Raw genomic sequence first — 7,575 nt, forward strand, 5'->3', positions numbered from 1 at the left:
ACTGTATGTTAAACGGAACTACAACGCAGTCTTACAAAGCGATCGGTGGTTATGATGTCAGAGCTTGCAGTAAGACCTTTAATATTTCACAAACTAAAAGGCGTAGAGAGATGAGACAAACGCCGTTAATCTAAGGATTACTTAGGTAAACATCCTATAATATAATCAAAATTTAGAATATTATCGCGGACTGCTCCTTTAAGTTGTGTTTTTCAAGATGCCTTATAAATTTTCGACTACAGAATACGCCGATATTGTGTATGTTTATGGTTTGTGCGATGGAAGTTCCTTGCGTGCCGTCGCTGAATATGAACGACGCTTTCCGAACAGAAAGGTACCATATCGAGGAGTACTAACTGTCTATGGATTTGGATGAAAGACTTGGTATAGCAAAGGAAGGGGGAAACAAGAGAGGCGCTAATCGACGTATTTTGGATGCGGCATAGAAAACAGTTACGTGCAACTCTTCCGCGCGATGAGCGCGATTCACGCCCGAGCGCAACAGTGCATTGAAGCAGAAGGAGGTATCTTTGAAAATTGCGAAAACATCGACCCCGACGTCTAGAATATTAGGTATGTATGCATACGTGAATATAAACTTTAAATTTGTCCGTTATCTGTCTCTAAATGCGAGTTAGTAAAATGGAATCTTAGAAGTTTTTGTGAAATCAAAGAGCCATATCTCCGTAACCGTTCGAAAACGGACCTATATTCATATGAACTTTTTGACTCAGAATGACTTTAGAATTCACATCCTATTTTTTTCTTTTCCTCGTGAATCACCTTGTATAATAATTTAAAATGTGACAGTGTCGTTCGGGTTAGCACGAGATTCACACGGGGAAATACTAGTATTAGGCCTAAGCATCGATGTCCGAGGATGAAGACAAGTCGTAGCAGCGACGTATCAGTATGTCACGAAATGACGTATTCCCTATGAAACATTTATGGCTTAGCGATAGAGCTCTTTCTTCTTGTTACAAAGACCGGACTTCGAATCTCTCTATGTAAAACTCACGCGTGTAAACACAGCACACACGAAAATTCCCGAGCTATTCCGAGGTGGACTTAGTCTTTGAACAGCGATCAATTTCCGTGTCAAAGGGTGTACATATAAATATACAATATTGCAAGAAGTCAAAAAATATATTTAATTTATAGCCTAATTTTAAATAAAAAAATTTAAGGAAATTATACCATTTTACTTATTTTACACATTTCGTTCCAGCTCCACACCTTCATGAAGCTTCAGGTGACAGCTAATTCCCTTCAGATAATTTCGTATTTGTTCTTGAAGACAAATTCACGCTACAGGACAGTGATCATTTTACGTGTCGCAGTGTTTACATTAACATTACAATACATTTTCTTATCAATGGCCTTGCACAAAAATATATCTGCGTTCGTTTCGTTTATAACATTAGAAAATTCGGTCATGTAACGCCGTTTACCTTCCACTATCTTGAACCAAGAACATGTACCTTCTCTCTATTCCTCTGCACAGAACATTCTTCTATTCATCATCTTTCAGCATATCGATTCCTCGCCTCTGGAATTCTCTCCCTGACCACGTCAGAGACTGTCGGACAATAACAAAATTCAAATTTAAATTAAAGAATAACATTCTAGTTCATGGAATTGCTTGTTAAACACATGTCAGGTTGCGCAACTTCGGCTTAACTCATGACATGTAACAAATTTTGTAACTATGCTTTTGTCAGTTTTACCAAATACTGTATAGCAATAATACTAGAAAGCTTGCCGGTTTAGCATTGCAAGCGGCGGCGAAAAGTGACTGTGCTGCTATCTAGCGGCTTGGATTGTTTATACACTCCTTGCGGCGTGCTAGGTGACGTGAGGAAAAACGGAGAGGTGTTCATTTGATGTCAATAAAAAAATGCAAATCAATAGTTTTATTTAGAGTCACAAGGTTCACAACATTTTAAATTACAAAGTTATTGGAATAGAAATGAAATGAAACAATTCTCGTATTTTGAAATGTAATTATGATTTAGTTGTGCATGACTTTAGAATCTTTCATACATCGCGTATTTCGTTCCTTGGCTAATGGTTATCCATTTTATTTTTGATGTAACAATTTATTACCACATTGAAATATTTGCCAGTGAAGATACTGGCACAGTCGCTGCTTTAGGGATGAAGCCTGTATCTTGTATTTTATCTTTTACATCGAACAGATGTGATTTTAAAATCTCAGCAGACCTGTATCTTTTGATAGAAAATAACATATAGTTTGTTTTAAAATTTGCACATTCCTCGAATAATGAAAATCATTACTTGGTTGCAAATGGCACTTCTGAAATTTTTACGTCAGTTGAAGTTTGTTGGTTAGGCCTGTCTATACATAATTCAACGAATCCCTCAAAGTGTCTGTTTTAGCATCATAAGTTATATTTTCCTTCAGAGATATTTTATCTTCAACAATAATAGTTACAACCTTTTCATTCAGTGGTACAATATCAGATTTCATTTTTAATAATTAATTGTAGAATGGTGCGGTTTATACCGAGCCTATGCCAAATTCATGAAATCATTTTTTTAGAGATCTAACTGTTGGTAAACATAATTTTCTTCTTAGAAATCTTTCGTCTTGAGGTGAACATTAATGGAATGTTGCGGCAAAACTTTTATCATAACTGCAATATCGTTTCCCCATTTCCTTCTTTTTAAGCACACTTGTGACTAATGAATTCATCATCTTGAACAATTTTAATTAAATCGGCATTTGGACTTACTGTGTTTAGAGCTGTCATTTCCGCTTGAGCCAGTTTTTTTTTCTTTTAGGATTTCTTGAATCGTAAAAAATGATCTTAATTTAGTGAAATATTAATAATACCTTTAAAATATAGGACTAGGCAAATTATGTGTCCACATAACTATCTGAATCACTTATTATAAAAAAACATGAGTCCACTTTCTTCACAAAATCAATTCACATTTTTATGTTACGCATCCCAAGAGACACTATTTGGATAAAAGAAGTAAAGACTTTCAATTTTTTATACGGATAAACTAGGCTATAAAGAAATTGTGTTTTACATGAACGATGTAAAGTAGATTTATGCAGTTTAGTAACTGTTTCAGTTAATATGTCATTGCTAATGCACTATGTAATTACACGATGGAGGAGTATGGTCTGTCGTTTCTGTCTAATATCAGAAAACCCGCAGCTTCCTCAATGCAAGATCTAATATGTTTATTTGGGACCTTCGCGATTCTTTCATTGTGCTTTGATTTTGACTCATATTTTCGGAAGAAAAGGAGCTGTTAAATTCAGTGAATGAATAACTATTATCTTCAGTCTGTTATTAAAAACAGAGTAGCTTATTAAAAATTAACTGTCCTACAACTGATTTGAAACTTCGGTATACTTTTGCAATTTATTACTTACCCCTAATGTTTCGAATTATGGTTACTGAAGTCCGATAATCAAAAGTGATCTGAATATATTTTGTGATTTTTGTACATATTTACATTCTTCATTCATTCATTCATTCATTTTATTCCATAGATCTTACATGAGCAATGAAGCTTTAAGATGTGGAACATGTCAACATTTTACAATATTACAATTACAATTTTTACAAAGTTTTATAGTTTTACAATTTAGTAATTTTCTAAAATTTTTACAATGTTGTACAATTTTTTTTTTTTTTTTTTTTTTTTGAAATGAGGTCCGAGGATTCGCCAAAATATTACCCGGCATTTGCCTTTTCGGTGGGGGAAACCTCGGAAAAACCCAACCAGGTAATCAAATCAAAGGGGGTAATCAATCAAAGGTGTTGATGCCAAGGACTCGCCATAGACCATCCGGCTTCAGTCCCACGGCTGTGGAAAACCTCGGAAGAAACCAAAGTCCAAAGGGGGATCCAACCCAAGCCCGAACGCAGCTCCGGAACAGCAGCCCAGCGAGTCTGCCGACTGAGCTACATCGATGGCTCTACTAAAAGTATACAATACATAGCCAATCAGATTATTAAATTTACAAACGCAAACGATCATTCATAAGTTGAGCTATATTATAATACAAAACAATTTAATTAAATTTAAGGTATAAACAATTCAACCAGTTGTGATATACAGAAATTGATAATACATATCATGCAAACTACTTCAAATTACAAACACAAACAATTTATCAGTAGAGCTATATAGATTACTATTCAATTTAAAGCATATACAATTCATCGGCCAAAACTATAGAAATATATACAATACAAAGTAGCATACTTTCATTAAGCTATACAAATTTGTGCAATTAATATCAAGTAGATTAATTCAATTTATAATCATATACAATTCATCAGTTGAGCTATACATATTACCATTCAATTTACAGTAGGTCTATATACAATTCATCAGTAGAGCTACACAGACTAGTAATCATTTTAAGAACATATACAATTCATCAGCCAAACTATACAAACATATACAATCAAATTAGTTCAATTTACAAACTTATTTTCGTTAAGCTATACAATTCATATGAAGTAGATTAATTCAATTTATAAGATTAAACAATTCATCAGTTGACGTATACAGTACATACAATTCATCAGTTATGCTAAACAAAAAATACAATACATAGTAAACAGATTAAGTCAATATAAAAACATATTTTAGTTGAGCTATATAAAATTGTACATGTCATTTAAGTAGAATAATTCAATTCACAAGCATAAACAATTCATCAATTGTGTAGAAGGTATGAGTATGTAGAAATTTGGTTAATTCTTTTCTGAACCTTTTCTCGTTGTTCTTCAAATCTTTAAGATTATTAGGCAGTGCATTGAAGACTGTTATACATGAATAGCGAACTCCTTTTTTAAAACAGCTTAGACTAACAGAGGGTAGATGAAGATCTGATTTATGTCTTGTATTAAAATGATGAATGTCTTGATTAGTACTGAATTTATCTTGGTTCTTAATATACAGCATCATTAGGGAAAGAATGTATTCACAAGGTAAAGTCAAGATTTCTAAGTTTCGGAAAATATTTTTACATGAGGTCCTTTTATGCACACCGGCCATTATTCTTATAGCTTTCTTTTGTAAAACAAAAACGTGTTTAGCTTCAGACGAGTTACCCCAGAATATTAATCCATATTTCATTACAGAGTGAAAATATCCCTCTAATTTTAAACGTTTCGTCTAGAACTGTTGACAGCGGTTTTAGTTAGTGCTCGCATTTTGGTTATGATATTGTTTATGTTTTGTTTTTTAAAGAAGTTGAGATAAGGACGCAAATAGCGATAGTAGCTGACGCGTCCTATTAACCTCATTGATTAACGTCTGTCTGCGTTTAATTACCTATATGAGCATGGCACACCTAAAAGACAAAAGCAAAGAACTGTAGTACCGGTAGTAGAAGCAGTATTAATATAATAATAATAATAATAATAATAATAATAATAATAATAATAATAATAATAATAATAATCGCCATCATCATCTTGTAACAGAAAAGTAATATTCTACTGGTGTTTACATGACTACTCCCAATCTCTATCTTTTGGAAATCTGAAGAAAGATCTAGCATATTTTGCTAGGCATAGTTTTTACAAAACATAGAACAAACATTTCCACATTTAACTGACATTGTGTAGGCTACAACTATAATGTTTGTTGAAGAATAAAGCTGTTATCACAGTTCAACGCGCTATTCGTCACGCCATCTACAATCCCTGCCGCTAGATAGCACTGGCGAGCCATTCGCCACTTTTTCCGTGAACTTTCCGATATTATCATTGTAGAGTATTTGGTTTTACCCTTAATATGTAATGTAGGCTATTTATTATTATTATTATTATTATTATTATTATTATTATTATTATTATTATTATTATTATTACTATCATCATTGCTATTACTGTTTTTTAACTATCTCTTTCTTTTCCTTGTTTTAGCTTAATAAATGTTTTATAGTTTTCTTTGACCCTGTTGACCTTCTACGAAGCTTTAATTTAATTTGTATTATTTTTGTCAGTGTTTGTATTTTTTGTATTTATGTGTGTATCTGGTAGGACAGAAGAGAAGGCCTTATTGCTTAATCCTGTCAGATTAAATAAATAAATAAACTTAATAAATTACATAAGATCAATCAACTAATCAAGATCAGTTCATTACTATATACTGAATTACTGTAGATTATCTCTCGTATAATTATTATTTTTCTGTATATTATGTCGCTTACCAAAAATAAGAGAGTTCGAAATAACACAAACTGACAATATTCTTCTTAATTAATTCTAGAACTGATTATAAAAATAATTCTAAGATATTAGTCTGTTGAAAACATTAGGCTAATCCTTCCATAATTTTATAGCAGCAAAGCAACAATACAAAAGTGGACATTATATCTATTGGATACCTCACAATTAACAATTGTTTGTGGACTTGAATTATGAATATTATAATATTATTTGGACTCCTTTATTGTGCACTTCATTTCGTAGGCATAAAATAGTGGACTTTTAATTCATGAAAATTAGCTAATGGACATCCTGTCATGTTTCATTTATTATTATTATTATTATTATTATTATTATTATTATTATTATTATTATTATTATTATTATTATTATTATTATTTCAAAGAAATGGATCGCGACACCCCGTATTAACAACTAGTATATGCAATGCTAAAAGCAAAAGAACATTGTCTGGTTAAGTGGAAGAGAAGGCCTGTTGGTCTTAACATAGCTAGAATAAATAGACAGACAGACAGACAGACAGACAGACAGACAGACAGACAGACAGACAGACAGACAGACAGACAGACAGATAGATAGACAGACAGACAGATAGATAGATAGATAGATAGACAGACAGATAGATAAATGAATAAATAAATAAGTAAATCAATAAATAAACAAATAAATATTATTATTATTATTATTATTATTATTATTATTATCATTATTATTATTACTGTCCTTGATAGAGTGTTCGAGGCAGATTTGTTGCCACTTCTTGCCCACTTGGACTTCGACCTCTGTAGCTGAAAACTTCGGTAAATAAAATACCGATTACATGAAAGGCTCCCATTACTTTTAGTATTTCTCGTCCCATCAAGTTTTTTATTTTTCAAACAAGTGTATGTAGCCTATAATGCAGGTAAACGTATCCACTGAAACTATGGAAATTTCTGCAGAAAAGCACACTCTAAGATCGTAAAGATCTTTGGCGGTAAAGCTGGTACAATTTAGAAAATATTAGGGCCAATACAATGAGTCAATATAATACAATAATAAAAGTTATTAATTTTCACATTCCTGGGTTAGCTATTTCTTCTACTGAATCACACAATTTGATCTGAAAGTTATTGCGTGTTAGGTGAAAGGCTTTCCGTGAAATGAAATCCATGCTATAACACGGCCTCGTAAACCGAACGCGTAGAGTAGAACGAAGTATTTAAGTAACATCTACTCCATGTTCTTCTATCTGCATATCAGAGCTCCTTTCCAACTGAACTCCGAAGATTAAATTGTGAAGTGGACTGTAATAATGAGCACGACTTACCTTTAGACTTACATGATTCCTTTAAAAACGTTT

This window comes from Periplaneta americana, chromosome 12, assembly GCF_040183065.1.
Source record: "Periplaneta americana isolate PAMFEO1 chromosome 12, P.americana_PAMFEO1_priV1, whole genome shotgun sequence".
Classification (NCBI taxonomy): domain Eukaryota; kingdom Metazoa; phylum Arthropoda; class Insecta; order Blattodea; family Blattidae; genus Periplaneta; species Periplaneta americana.